The sequence below is a fragment of the Anabrus simplex genome, chromosome 1, assembly GCF_040414725.1.
Source record: "Anabrus simplex isolate iqAnaSimp1 chromosome 1, ASM4041472v1, whole genome shotgun sequence".
In the NCBI taxonomy this organism is placed as follows: domain Eukaryota; kingdom Metazoa; phylum Arthropoda; class Insecta; order Orthoptera; family Tettigoniidae; genus Anabrus; species Anabrus simplex.
The window spans coordinates 1693195064-1693209292 of record NC_090265.1 but is presented as its reverse complement, the minus strand read 5'-3'; positions in this window follow the sequence as shown (position 1 = coordinate 1693209292).

Here is a 14229-nt window from a genome sequence, read left to right as displayed (position 1 = left end):
TGGAGCGTGAGACTTTGGGTTGAGGGGTATAGAACTGGAGAGGAGGACCAGTACATCTCTCAGGCAGTTTCACCTGCTATGCTAAACAGGGGTTTTGTGGGTGGGGGGATGGGAAGATTGGAAGGGACAGGCTAGGAAAAAGGAAGGAAGCGGCAGTGACTTCAAGTTAGGTACCATCCAGGCATTTGCCTGGAGAAGAAGTGGGAAACCACTTCGAGGATGCCTCTACTTAGTTGACCTCCCGAGGCTGAGTGGACCCAGTTCCAGTCTTGTACCACTTTTCAAATTTCGTACCAGAGACGGGAATCGAACCCGGGCCTCTAGGGGTGCCAGCTAATCACACTAACCACTACACCACATAGGAGGACAAGCTTTGTCCTACCTGTAGCAAAAATCAGTTTAATACGACACTTATTCATAAATACACAATTTGTCAGGTCCCTTGAGGGTCTTCACAACCAGTTCCACTGTACATTTTCACATCATCCCACCAGACTAATTATCATTAGTAGTAAGTCTATTTCATTTACTCTGCTGTAATTATTTAGTCATTAAACATTCCTCAGAATAAACTTAATATTCTTCATGTAACAAGAAGCAAAATAATATTTATTTCCTGCTGATAACATGCGATAAAAGAAGGGGCAAGTAATATACATATTCTCCTTAAGGAGATCAATATTAATTAGCAAATACACAACATGACGTAGCAATATGTGTCCATTAATATATGAGTTCTGCATATGCGAGTGGAACGATTTCAACGAGACTCGGGAGCGCTGTTTGCTGAAGATAAACATCTGTAAAGATAAAGCTGTGACATGTTTCATGCTCAACATGTTAAAGCCTAGAAAAACAAATTTAACGTCCATGACTACATTATCTGTTCACATCTCTTCCAGCCCAGAAATTTGTCAGGTAAGTTACGTGTCATATATATTTATATGTATGAATAATTCTGAGGTAGCATTTCATATTTTTCATGTAGAATTTTTATGGGATTGCCCCACAAGTTGCACGCACACAGGGCAATTTTGTAGTGTTAAATTTATTTTTGTTGCATGTTGTCTACATAAATAAAATAATACAGTACAGGCTGTTGAGGAGACAGTGTTTGAGAATAACGTGTTTGTGTGTGGTAATAATAATAATTTCGTGTGGCTATTTCTAGCCGAGTGCTGCCCTTGTAAGGCAGACCCTCCGATGAGGGTGGGCGGCATCTGCCGTGTGTAGGTAACTGCGTGTTATTGTGGTGGAGGATAGTGTTATGTGTAGTGTGTGAGTTGCAGGAATGTTGGGGACAGCACAAACACCCAGCCCCCGGGCCATTGGAATTTACCAATGAAGGTTAAAATCCCCGACCCGGCCGGGAATCGAATCCTGGACCCTCTGAACCGAAGGCCAGTACTCTGACCGTTCAGCCAACGAGTCGGACTGTGTGTGGTAAGAGCAGCAGAGTTCAATCGAAGACTTCCACATTCACATCAGTGTTAGACATAGGGCTCCGTGACTAATTGGTCAGCATGCAGGCTTTTGGTTCAAGGAGTCTCACTTTCGAATACCGGTAATCAATATTTTGCACAGGGTACGTGTTTGATTTTAGGATTTGTATTATCTGTTAAATATACATTTGAGTGGCCAAAGGTCATGGGAAGACACTGAATATGATATTAATAACGAGTTGCTCCTCAAAACGGCAGCAATACGGCAAGGCATCGACTCTGCAAGGTGTTAGGATCGCTCCGGAGGGATCTGGAGCCTCGCATCTTACACTGCTATCCACAATTGGTCTTGTATAGTTGGTTCGGTGTTCATGCAGCGTACGCCAGCATTAATAGTATCCCATAAATGCTCGATTGGATTAAGATCGGGAGATCTGGAACGCCAATCCATGGTCGTAACTTCAATGGGGTGTTTCTCCAACCACCTGCGTGCCACCACAGAGCGGTGACATGGCGCATCGTCCTGTTGAAATATGGCATATCCATCAAGGTACTCTGGGGCCAGAAAGGGATACAGATGGTCTGAAAAAGTGTCCAGATAACGTTCACCTGTCAGCGCTCTCTGAAATCGGAAAATGGGGTCTATTTGTGACCATGAGAACGCCGCCCACACCAGAACTGTGTCACCTCCCGCCTGGACACAACCTTGTTGACACGCAGGGTCTATAGCTTCATTGGGCATACGCCAGACTCTCTCGCGTCCATCAGCGCGATACAACGGGAACCGGGATTCATCGGACCATACCACACGCCGCCACTGGTCCATGGTCCATTGCCGAAGTTCGCGAGCCCAAACACATCGTTGAGCTCTGTGTCGAGGTGTCAGCAAAGGGACACGAGTTGGTCGTCGGCTGGTGAAGCCTATGCGGTACAGTTGCCTCCTTACAGTCCTGGTAGAAATGGGTTGCTGAGTCCCAACATTCAACTGGGCGCTGATCTGACTCACAGTAGCCCGTCGAGCGCCGGGAGGACATCAGTAGACGAATAAGTTTGGATTGTGTCTTTAAAAGTAGGAAAGATTACAATATGAAGATAAAGTTGGAATTCAAGAGGACAAATTGGGGAAAATATTCGTTTATAGGAAGGGCAGTTAGGGATTGGCATAACTTACCAAGGGAGATGTTCAATAAATTTCCAATTTCTTTGCAATCATTTTAGAAAAGGCTAGGAAAACAACAGATAGGGAATCTGCCACCTGGGCGACTGCCGTAAATGCAGATCAGTATTGATTGATTGATTGATTGATTGATTGAGTGATTGATTGATTGATTGATTGATTGATTGATTGATTGATTGATTGATTGATTGATTGATTGATTGATTGATTGATTGATTGATTGATTGATTGATTGATTGATTGATTGATTGATTGATTGATTGATTGATTGATTGATTGATTGATTGATTGATTGATTGATTGATTGATTGATTGATTGATTGATTGATTGATTGATTGATTGATTATGGTTCTGCGGAGGGAACGTGATGTTCGTTCGTTAAACACGTGTGGTTTTCCCGTGCGACGGTTTACGCGGGTGGTAACATTCTCTCTACGATATTGAAGATCCACCCTCGTCACCTAGGAAACCCGAATTCGCGTGTGATCTTCGCAATGCACCGTGCGCCACGTTCAATGTCGGTTTCTCGCGACGTGTTGCCATCTTCACGACACTAGTGTCTGTGACAGACTGTTCAGCTACGCTACGCTTTGGGGTCGTTCAGGGCACATTTTCTAACGGTACACACCTTCCCGTGACGTTTGGCCGCTCAATGTATGTGAAGCGAATTTTTGTAGATTTTCTTATTATTCCGTTGACTGATATTTTACAAACCAATTTTTAGTTCTAGAATTATTTCTATGTGTTTAATTGTTCTTGTGTCAAGCCAGATTGTCCGCGAAGTAGATGATCTTTTCAAATAAATAATAAAAATGAGTGACAGCTTAGTATTTATGAGTCGCTCTATTGATATGATACACACGATTCCAACTCTCACTGGGACTGTCGCCAATCAACCTAGCGACCCCGAACATTGCGGCTTTACCGCTAATCTCTGTCAGTTTGCACAATTACAGTTTTTTTTTTTTTTGCCCCTTCTCACAAACCTATGCCGATGGGGTCTGAACTTGGTCTAAACGGCATGCAGAGAGTCAGAATTTATCACAGTGACCCCGAACTCTATGAATTCGACACTAATATCGGTCGTTCTTGATCATTTTCACATGCAAATCCTCCCCACTCTCACCCCTAGGTATGATGTTATTGGCTTTACGTCCCACTATCTACTTTTATGGGTTCCGGAGACGCCGAGGTGCCGGAATTTAGTCCCGCAGGATTTCGTTCAAGTACCAGTAAGTCTACCGACACGAGGCTGAACACCTTCAAATATCATCGGACTGAGGATCGAACCTGCCAAGTTGGGGTCAGAAGGCCAGCGCCACACACCTATCAAACCCCGTACCAAAAGTATTGTTTTCAGATAGTAAGTCATATGTCTTCCACGTTTGGTTGAGAACTATGCTGGAAATGTTGGAATCTCGATCATTTTGAACATTTTCCTTCTTACACCTTCACCCCACACCCCCGCCCCTGCAATGCTTAAACGCCTTAAATGGACTTAAACGGCATCCGAAGTGTCACTATTCATCTCAGAGACCTCGAAATTATGCATTCGACAATAATATTGATAATTTTTACGCGTCACACCGTCTCTAGGGTATCTTAACCCCAGTGTACTTTTTCGGGTAGTAGGCAAAGTCATATGTGTGCCAAATTTGATTGACTTTCTGTATCCGTTCTAGAGGTGTTTTGAAACATACATACACATACACATACATCCATTTATACTATAGCCAGGTGGACGACGGGGGAGAATGGGTTCGAACCCCACTGTCGGCAGGCCTGAAGATGGTTTTCCGTGGTTTCCCATTTTCACACCAGGCAAATATTGGGGTTTTACCTCAGTTAAGGTAACGGCCGCTTTCTTTCCACTCGTATGCCTTACGCTCTCCCGCCGTTGTCATAAAACTTAAATGTGTCGGTGCGACGTAAAGCAAATTGCAATCTTCCTCTCATTTTCACACTTTCCTTTGTTCCACACTTTATATGAATTTAGCCTAGCTTTTAGGGCCGGACGCCTTTTCTGTCACCAACCCTTTGTAGAGGGAAGGATGTATTCACTGTAGGGTGTTTCTACTGCGGTTTCTAGTGTGATTGTTTAATGTCAAAAAAAAAAATAATAAAGAAACAAAATTAAAAGGCGTTCGGCTTTTAGCGCCGGGAGTGTTCGAGGACAAGTTCGGCTTACTAGGTGCAGTTCTTTTGATTTGACTCCCGTAGGCGACCAGCGCGTCGTGATGAGGATGAAACGATGATGAAGATGACACATACATCCAAGCTCCGTGCCGGTGAAATTAACCAATGATGGTTAAAATTCCCGTCCCTGCAGGGAATAGAACCCGGGACCCCTGTGACCAAGTCCTGCACACTAGCCACTTAGCCATGGAGCTGGTCTGTTAAATTTCAATGAAAATGTGTATTAAACCGAACATAAACACCCAATGTACAAACTAGAGTAATGCTCCTCCTTAATTTGTGACATAGTCATTCTACTGCCCCAATACTTATGTACTTCCTTTAGGACTACATTTATAATCTTATACTTCCTGCATCACCAGACTTGCTTCAACTGCACTCCATTAATTTTGTTTTTTGCATTTTGAGCCCAAGAAATGCGTAAGAGTTGTTGAGCATAAACAAATCTACATATACCTTTCTTTAATGTATTCCTCAATAAGGGTTTTGATGTTATAGTTTGCACTAGTTTGCATGTCAAACATGAAATTAGGAAACATATTTTGAGACGCAATATTTATCAAATATGTTTAATCGCCTTTATAATCTTTTCACGATAAAAATACCCTGCACGTGGATGTTTTGGAAGTTACGGTCTCTTAATTGAAAGCGATTAAGTGGTTTAAATATCGGAAGCAGGGGACCGGAAGGGCCTTATAGAAATGTCGCACCGAATTATATTCTTACGTCAGGAGGAAATTAAGTAATGTCGTCTACCAGGAAGTATTATAAGGTATATCACCATAAATACAAAATGTTACACTTTCTGCACTTTCGAGTTATATGCGATCTTGTTGAGAAAAAATTACTTACAAGAAATACATTTCTCTTTTAGCCGTATTGACAATGAATCTTTATATTTTTTTCTCATTTTTCATCCGTTTACCCCCCAGGGTTTGTTTTTACCCGCAGATCCAGCGAGGGATCCCACCTCTGCCACCTCAAGGGCAGTGTCCTGCAGCGTGAGACTTTGGGAAATACAACTCGGAAGGTGGGCCAGTACCTCACCCAGGTGACCCTACATGCTACGTTCAACAGGATCCTTGCCGGGGGGGGGGATGGGAATGTTGGAGGAGATATACAAGAAAAAGGAAAGGAAGCGGCCATGGCCTTAAGTTAGTTACCATTTGCCTTGAGGGGAAGTGGGAAACCACGGAAAACCACTTCCAGGATGTATGAAGAGAGAATCGAACATCCTCTAATCATTTGACCTCCCGGGGCTGTTTGGACCCCGTTCAAACCCTTGTATCACTTTTGAAATTTCATGGCAGAGCCGGGAATGGAACCCGTGCCACCGGGGGGGGGGGGCAGCTGATCACACTAACACTACACCACAGAGGCGGACATAAATCCTTATGTTGAATGAAACTGAAAATTTGGACTCCTACTCTGTTTAATTCAACATAGGCTCGTACCCCACTGTCGGCAGCCCTGACAATGGTTTTCCGTGGTTTCCCATTTTCACACCAGGCAAATGCTGAGGCTGTACCTTAATTAAGGCTACGGCCGCTTCCTTCCCATTCCTAGCCCTTCTCTGTCCCATAGTCGCCAAAAGACCTATCTGTGTCGGTGCGACGTAAAGCAACTAGCAAATAAAAAAATCAACATAAATGAAATGGTGTCGAATTTCCCATTGAAAAAATGAAATGGCCATAAATACGTCCTGTATGTCTCTCAGTCATGGCCATCCAACTACGATTGCTAATGGAGCATTAGTTTTTCAGTTTCTGAACAGAGAGAGCTGACTCTCTCTTGACCCAAACCGATCAGTACTCATGGTAATGTCATGATTACAGAATATTTTTGCTCTTGTGTCCTCCGTGTCTTATTAAGTGGTGCTGTATTCTATATGCTATGCTGCATCCAGTTCGTGTGTATCTCAATATTTCTTATTAATAATTCATGCACACTCTAATACCATGGGTGGCTTTGTTTGTAACATTATGTACCTATGGAAATAACATTTCTGTATAATTTGATGCAAAAAGAGAGCTGCCTAATATAAAAATTGTTTCTTTTCTTAATCCGTTTTCTGTCTAAGGTTGGTTTCTCCCTCGGATTCAGCGAGATATTCCACCTCTACCGCCTAAAGGGCAGTATCCTTGAGCGTGAGACTTTGATTCGAGGAGGACGACCAGTACCTCCCCCAGGCAGCTTCACCAACTATGCTAAACAGGGACCCTGCGGAGGAATAGGGAGACTGGAAGGGATAGACAACGAAAGAGAGAAGGGATTGGCTATGGCCCTTAGTTAGGTGCCATCCCGGCATTTGTCTGGAGGAAAAGTGGAAACCACGGAAAACCACTTTGAAGAAGGCTGAGGTGGAAATCGAACACCTTCTGCTCATTTGACCTACCGAAGCTGAGCGGACCCTGTTCAAACCTCATATCACTTTTCAAATTTCGTAGCAGAGCCGGGAATCGAACCAGGGCAACTGATAAAAATAATAATAATCGTATGGCCTCAGCTACCGTTTGCAGACATTTCGATTTGACGCCATCTGGCTGTCTGCTCGTCAATTTCGACGTTCCGGCTTACTCTGTCTGCCATCTAGCGGACCTAGAGTAAACCGGATCTCTCTTGGGCGTCTATGGCTGAGATTTAATTAATTTTGTCGGGTAAATACCAAATGTATCACCAGAGATCTTTTACATGCCGACATCGTACGACATGGAGTGTCGAATGGACTTTTTTCCGCCCTTCAAAAATCCGACTACCTCTGCCGGGTTTGAACCCGCTATCTTGGGATCCGGAGGCCGACACTCTACCACGGATCCACAGAGGCAGCTAGGGCAACTGATAACACTAACCACTACATAACAGAGGCGGACAAAATATATTTCTGCTGTATTAAAAACATACTCCTGCTTGTTAATAGTGAAAATGAAAACCTACAACCTGTTTTCCAGTCATTGACCGGGTCAGAGATGTAATGAATGAATCATATATAGGCTATTATTACGATGGGATCACCACTCTTAAAGCGATATATTAATGAATGATAGATGCTACGAAATGAAAATGGAGAGTGTTGCTGGAATGAAAGATGACAGGGAAAACCGGAGTACCCAGAGAAAAACCTGTCCCGCCTCCGCTTTGTCCAGCACAAATCTCACATGGAATGACCGGGATATGAACCACGGTATCCAGCGGTGAGAGGCCGACGCGCTGCCGTCTGAGCCACGGAGGCTCACCTTGTTAATAGTACTGAGTAATATTTTAACACAGTATACCTCCGTGGCTTAGGTGGCAGCGTGCCGACCTCTCACCGCTAGGTTCCGTAGTTCAAATCCCGGTTACTCCACGTGAAATTTGTACTGGACCAAATGGAGGCGGGACAGGTTGTTCTCCGGGTACTCCGCTTTTTCCTGTCATCCTTCATTCCAGCAACACTCTTGAATATCATTTCATTTCATTTTTCAGTCAGAAGTGCTACAGACGTAGGCAGCCGGTACATTTCCTATTCTTGCCGCTAGATGGGGCCTTCATTCATTGCATTCCTGTCCTGGTCAAATGACTGAAAACAGACTGTGGATTATCATTTTCAATATTGTAACACACGGGAAAAAGTGTTTAACATAGTTTGACAACATTTCGTTAAACTGAAGCTGCCTCCTTATTGCTAAAAGCCCCTCAATTGCTGCCGTGAAAAACTGAGGCGTATCACTAGTTCACACTAAATTATTTCAGACTGATGCACTCTTTCGCAAGCGAATGCGTGTTGTTAAGCATACATTACCATACACTAGCGTACGGCATATGTAATTGGCTGTACTAACAATATAACTGTCATTGACATGCATTATGTATCACCTAAACTGAATGTTGAACAGCAGTGTAATTTAAGATTTACAGACCCTAAGTACCTGTAATTTGTTTGCTCGTACATTAAGCCTCGGGCGTCGAACACTGAACCCATCTGTTCGATTGTGCACGAGGTCGTGCGTGGACGAGTAAACCTCTAAACCATTAACTATAAGGCTTGTTTAATTGAAACAAGGGCTTGTGTGGGAGTAGGCTAGTGTTTCTGTCCCTCACCTGGAGGCTCCGGGTTCAATTCTCGACCAGACCAGGTTTTCTTACCTGAATTTTATGGCTGGTTGAAGGTTCTCTCATCGTACGTTATTACAATTGAGGACGAAAGGTTGAAAAGGGCGAAAGTGTCGAAATATGAAGAATGTGGTTTTTTTTGTAATAAGGGGGTGTATTAGCCATGCCGGATATGGTGGTAGCTCGTGCATGTGCCTGAGGTCATTGGATTAGTTGGTAGAAATTGCAACAGGTAGACCCAGAGTCCAACATGCCCAGCTGAGTTTGGTGGGGAAGGGTGAATGAGCCAGAATCTCGCTCTGCAATTATTTTGTGCTGTCCATTGCGTCAGTGTGCTATCACTTACGTATTTTCTAATTTATGAGCCACTTAATTATTAATGAAATGAAATTATAGAAGCTAAATATTGTTATGTAATTATATAAAATGTATTGGATGTAGTATACTTGCACTTGAAAGGCCGTACATAATCATTAATTCCTGGTCTCCTATGGTAGAGAAGAGTGAATGTGCCAGAAATATGTTTTAGAGTAAACCAATAATAAAGTTCCCGAGCACAATGGCACTTTCACCCTTCTTCGTCTTTGATCCTAAATTGAGGAGGTACCTCACGGTGAGATAGCTCCCTGTGTCTAGATTCGTCGTGCCGACCACACGTCACCGCATAATCTGCACGCCTTCGTGCCGTCAGCAGTCGCTTGGCTGTTTCGCCATGGGGTTGTCTTTTTGATGTTTAGAAAGTTACACGGTATGTATTGGTCAACATACATTGTGCCAAAGCGACAGCATACTTATGGTAATTTGGGAAAGTGTGCAGATAATGTTAGAGTTATCAAACATAGGCTGCTTCTAGAAACTCTGTATGGAAACTGCAACATATACGATATAAAGGAGACAGTACTGAGCTTGGGTGTTTCAACAGTAGTAGGTTAGAATGAAAACTAATTGATGTAGTGGGAAGTGTTGTGTATCGCCTTCTTCCGTAATGTAGCGAGAGTAACATAATGTCTAGGAATTCTCATAGGCCGGGCGCCTAATGTTTATGCAAGTCTCAGAGCAGAACTCTGTAATCCGTATAACTGAGGCGTGGTGATGGTGGGGATTATTGTTTTAAGAGGAAGTACAACTAGCCAACCGTCCTCTATATAGGCCTAACATAAATCAGAGAGAGAAAAGAGAAGGAATCTGACACTTCAAAAATGAAGGTATCGGCCAAAGAAAGGCGAGGGACACGGAGGGCAATGAAAGATCCCCTAGGTCTCAAGGTCTATAATAACATCGGGGTCGGAAGAGAACAATATTTGACCAAGGGAAGTCGGACAGGATAGATAAAAGTGAGAATCCTGGCACAAGTAAGTGGAAGCAATGCCATAGGACTCATCTAAGGGCCCCGTGGTCACCAACACACGCTCCCAAGCTGAGAGCGCCTGTGGCCCCTTTTAGTCGCCTCTTACGACAGGCAGGGGAAACCGTGGGTGTTATTCTACAGTCCCCACCCACAGGGGTAAATTGAGGCATTGACATGAGAAAGGTAGTAAGTAAAAAAATCGAAATTCAGTATTTTATTAATGGAAAACGTAGTAAACGCCCATGACAATGGCGTAAGGAATGTAGCAAGTCACCTAGTACAGTAGATTAGTTTCTACGATTGGCACAAGACGAAACCGGTGTTAAGTCCACGAGATTTGGCATGGACAAGGTGATAAGTCAGCCCGTGCCTGTGGTGGAATTAGGTATAACGTTTGCCATTTTTTGAAAGCCAACCGCATGTAAACCTTGCTTTTAGCTTTTATAATTCGTCTTTGTGATATCTCAGTTACCATAATTCCTCCGAAACCTATTCCATTTAAAATGGTAAGTCATTATTGCCAGCATTTGGACATGACGTTCATACCAGGTCTTTGTTTTCATAAATTAGGTACTAGATGTGTCCAACAATCTTTCCAGAAGAAGATGCGGGTATAGCCAAAGAGGCTAAACATTTTGGACCATTTCATGTTATCATGATAACGCCCGGGGTTTTTTGTGACTTTGCCATGGAAAGCAAGAGAGATTTAAATACTCAGCACCTTAAACCTAGAACACTAACCCTTCGTAAATTTTACGACGGTAGGTAGCAGAACGGTATAGTTTCTTGCCTTCCGCGCATGCGTGTCTGCCGTCATTTTGTGTAGCTGATTTTTCGAGCAGTTATTGACTGTGGCATGTGCGATTGTTGATATCTTTGCTTATTCTTGTAATAATTGGGTGGGTGTCGTCATATTGACGAATGGTTAGTGATAGTGTAAACTTAAAAGTATAATGTGTCTTCATGCCTTTTTTTTACATTTATACTTAATTTACTTATTTTCTTGGAAGTTTTGGTTTCTTTGCGATGTAAATAACCCACATTCATAATTTTACGGGTTATATTTTCTACGTAACAGCTTATATTTGGCAAGATTTTGGTTATTTAGGGTTCCTATAGTGTCGTAAACTTATCATGAATCAAAATACGTAGATATTAAATAATTTTATGTGATTCTTTATTAAATATAGAAAACTTGACAGACAAAAAATATTAAATGAACACGTCTTATAAGAAATAAATTTTATAATACAACATATTCAACAATTATAAATTGGAGTAGTCAAATTTACGAAGGGTTAGTAATAATGTGTGGTGAAATAAGGTTAGTGTTCTAGGGTTAATAAGTTGTTAGCATTGTGAACTGCATAAGGAATTCAAGAGCCGAACTTCCCTTATTCAAGACAAGGCAATCATTCAACGAGTCAGAACCGTGGAAGGAGCACAATATTTTCAGAAGTGAACTGCCCTATCACGCGATCAATAACATACAGACCTTACAACCACTTGGAAGGAGACTAACCATCAGCGAACGGAAAAAAGAACTTAATTGACTATCCTATATTTCTTGAAGGAAATATATAATTTGTTTTATCTTGAAATTGAAATATACACGTCAGCTGACAAACTGATTATACGGTGATTTTTCAGAACGTATTTTATCGCAACATTTCTGCCTGAATCATAATTAGCAAAAAATGTGTGTGTTAAACTGATAAATGGAATATTCCTAGATTTTACATGATTTATTTACAGTAACATCTGATTAGGATTGGAAAAATATTGTTTTATTCTCGTATAAAATTCACATTTTATGAATTAGCCTACTGCATTTCTCATGTCAATGCCTCAATTATTGTTACTCGCTTTAATAAGGTTGGGTTTTTTTTGTTTTTTTTTTTTTGTTTTTTTGCTAGTTGCTTTACGTCGCACCGACACAGATAGGTCTTATGGCGACGATGGGACAGGGAATGGCTAGGAGTGGGAAGGAAGCGGCTGTGGCCTTAATTAAGGTACAGCCCCAGCATTTGCCTGGTGTGAAAATGGGAAACCACGGAAAACCATTTTCAGGGCTGCCGATAGTGGGGTTCGAACCTACTATCTCCCGAATACTGGATACTGGCCGCACTTAAGCGACTGAAGCTATCGAGCTCGGTAAGGTTGGTTTTCTATCCCAGTCTACAGATAGTCACCCCCACCGTGTAGGCAACTGTCCCAACACTGAAAACATTTCTGCGCACCCTTCACAATGAGGGACACTGCCTGCTTGCTGGCTGTGAACCACACCTCCACAACATTAAGAACCACGTGATCGGGAGTGATTTTTCAGGGCTTTTTCAAGCTTCATAAAACCCCGGGTTAGATCGAGGTATTTTAATTTTAAATGTTTATTTCCGTCGGCTCGGATTTGTACAGAATTTACGTTCGTTTAATGTTACAAATGCATTTTTAGACTAAATATGATGTGAAATATTCATTATGGATGACCTGACAATGGAGCTGAAAGACAATGAGTCACTTTTTCAAAATTGATTCTAGAAATTTTTTACTACATTAAAAATGGCCTTCCGCTAACACAAATACAGTGTGATCCCAAAGTCCGTTAACTTTTGACGAGGCAACACTTCACAGAATATTAGGGAGATAATAATTGACACAAGTGATAGGCATGGTATGGGGTTTTATTGATACCAAGAGAAAGTACACAAAATAACCAACAGATGGCGCTTCATACGATACATAAGCAATCATTAGCATAACAATCGAAATTTAGCAAAGATGTTCTTTATAACACATTCTCAAAACGTCGGCCGTCGCTCATAAACAATACCTGTAGTCGAGGGACAATGTTGTAAACAGTAGGCTACTGTACAGCATATCCATAGGTACATTGAGAAATTGTCGTCGGATGTTGTGTTTCAGCATCCGTAATGAGGTCAGATGATCGTGGCCGTCTTGCGAGTTCAGCTAACCCCACAACCAATAATCAATCGCACGGATTGAGGTCAGGGGACCTGGGAGGCCAAGCATGACGGAAGTGGCGGCTCAGCGAACGATCCTCACCAAACGATGTGCGCAAAAGATCCTCCACAGATATAGCAATATGGGGAGGAGCGTCATTCTGCATAAACGTCGTAAATTTTGATGTCAATAAAACCCCATGCCATGCCAATTATGTGTATCAATTATTATTTCTCTATCTTCAACATTCCGTGAACTATTGCCTCTTCAAATGTTAATGGACTTCCGCCTCATCGTGTATACTCTGTAGCTGGCCTGTTCGGGTAATAACATTTCTTCTCTCTCCTGAAAAGTGGTAAAAACTGGCTTAATGCTTTTCGGCTGAAGACGACAGAAGTACGCAGATCCCGAGCCAGAGGAACTAACTAATGAAAGTTAAAATTCCCGACGCGGCCTGGAATCAAACCCAGGACCTCCTGAATCAAAGTCTAACCATTTAGCCATGAAGCCGGACTCTATCTAACGATGAACCAGCACAAGAAATTGAAGTGAAGTGGCAAAAGGGATTTAGATGTCTTGCCCAATAGAACAAAATGGAATATAACAAAATCATTCTTTTATCACTTTTTCCCACACGTTGGTATGCGGAGCACGTGTGCATTTGGCACAGTTTTATAGCCGGATGCCCTTTCTAACTCTAACCCTTTGTGGAGGGATGTCGTTGTTGGCGCGATATGTTGCGTGCTATAAATAAGAGAGTGTTGGGGCAAACACAGACACCCATCCCCGAATCGAACGAGTTGACCAAATGACATTCAAATCCCCGAACCGGAGGGAAATCGTACCCGTGACCCCCTGAATCGAAGGTCTGAACGTTGACCATTCAGACAAGGAGTCGAATGGAATTCAAGGCGACTAACTGGGGCAGATATTCGTTCATAAGAAGAGGAAGTAGGGATTGGAATAATTTACTAAGGGACATTTTCGATAAATGTCCGAGACTAGGAAGCAATTG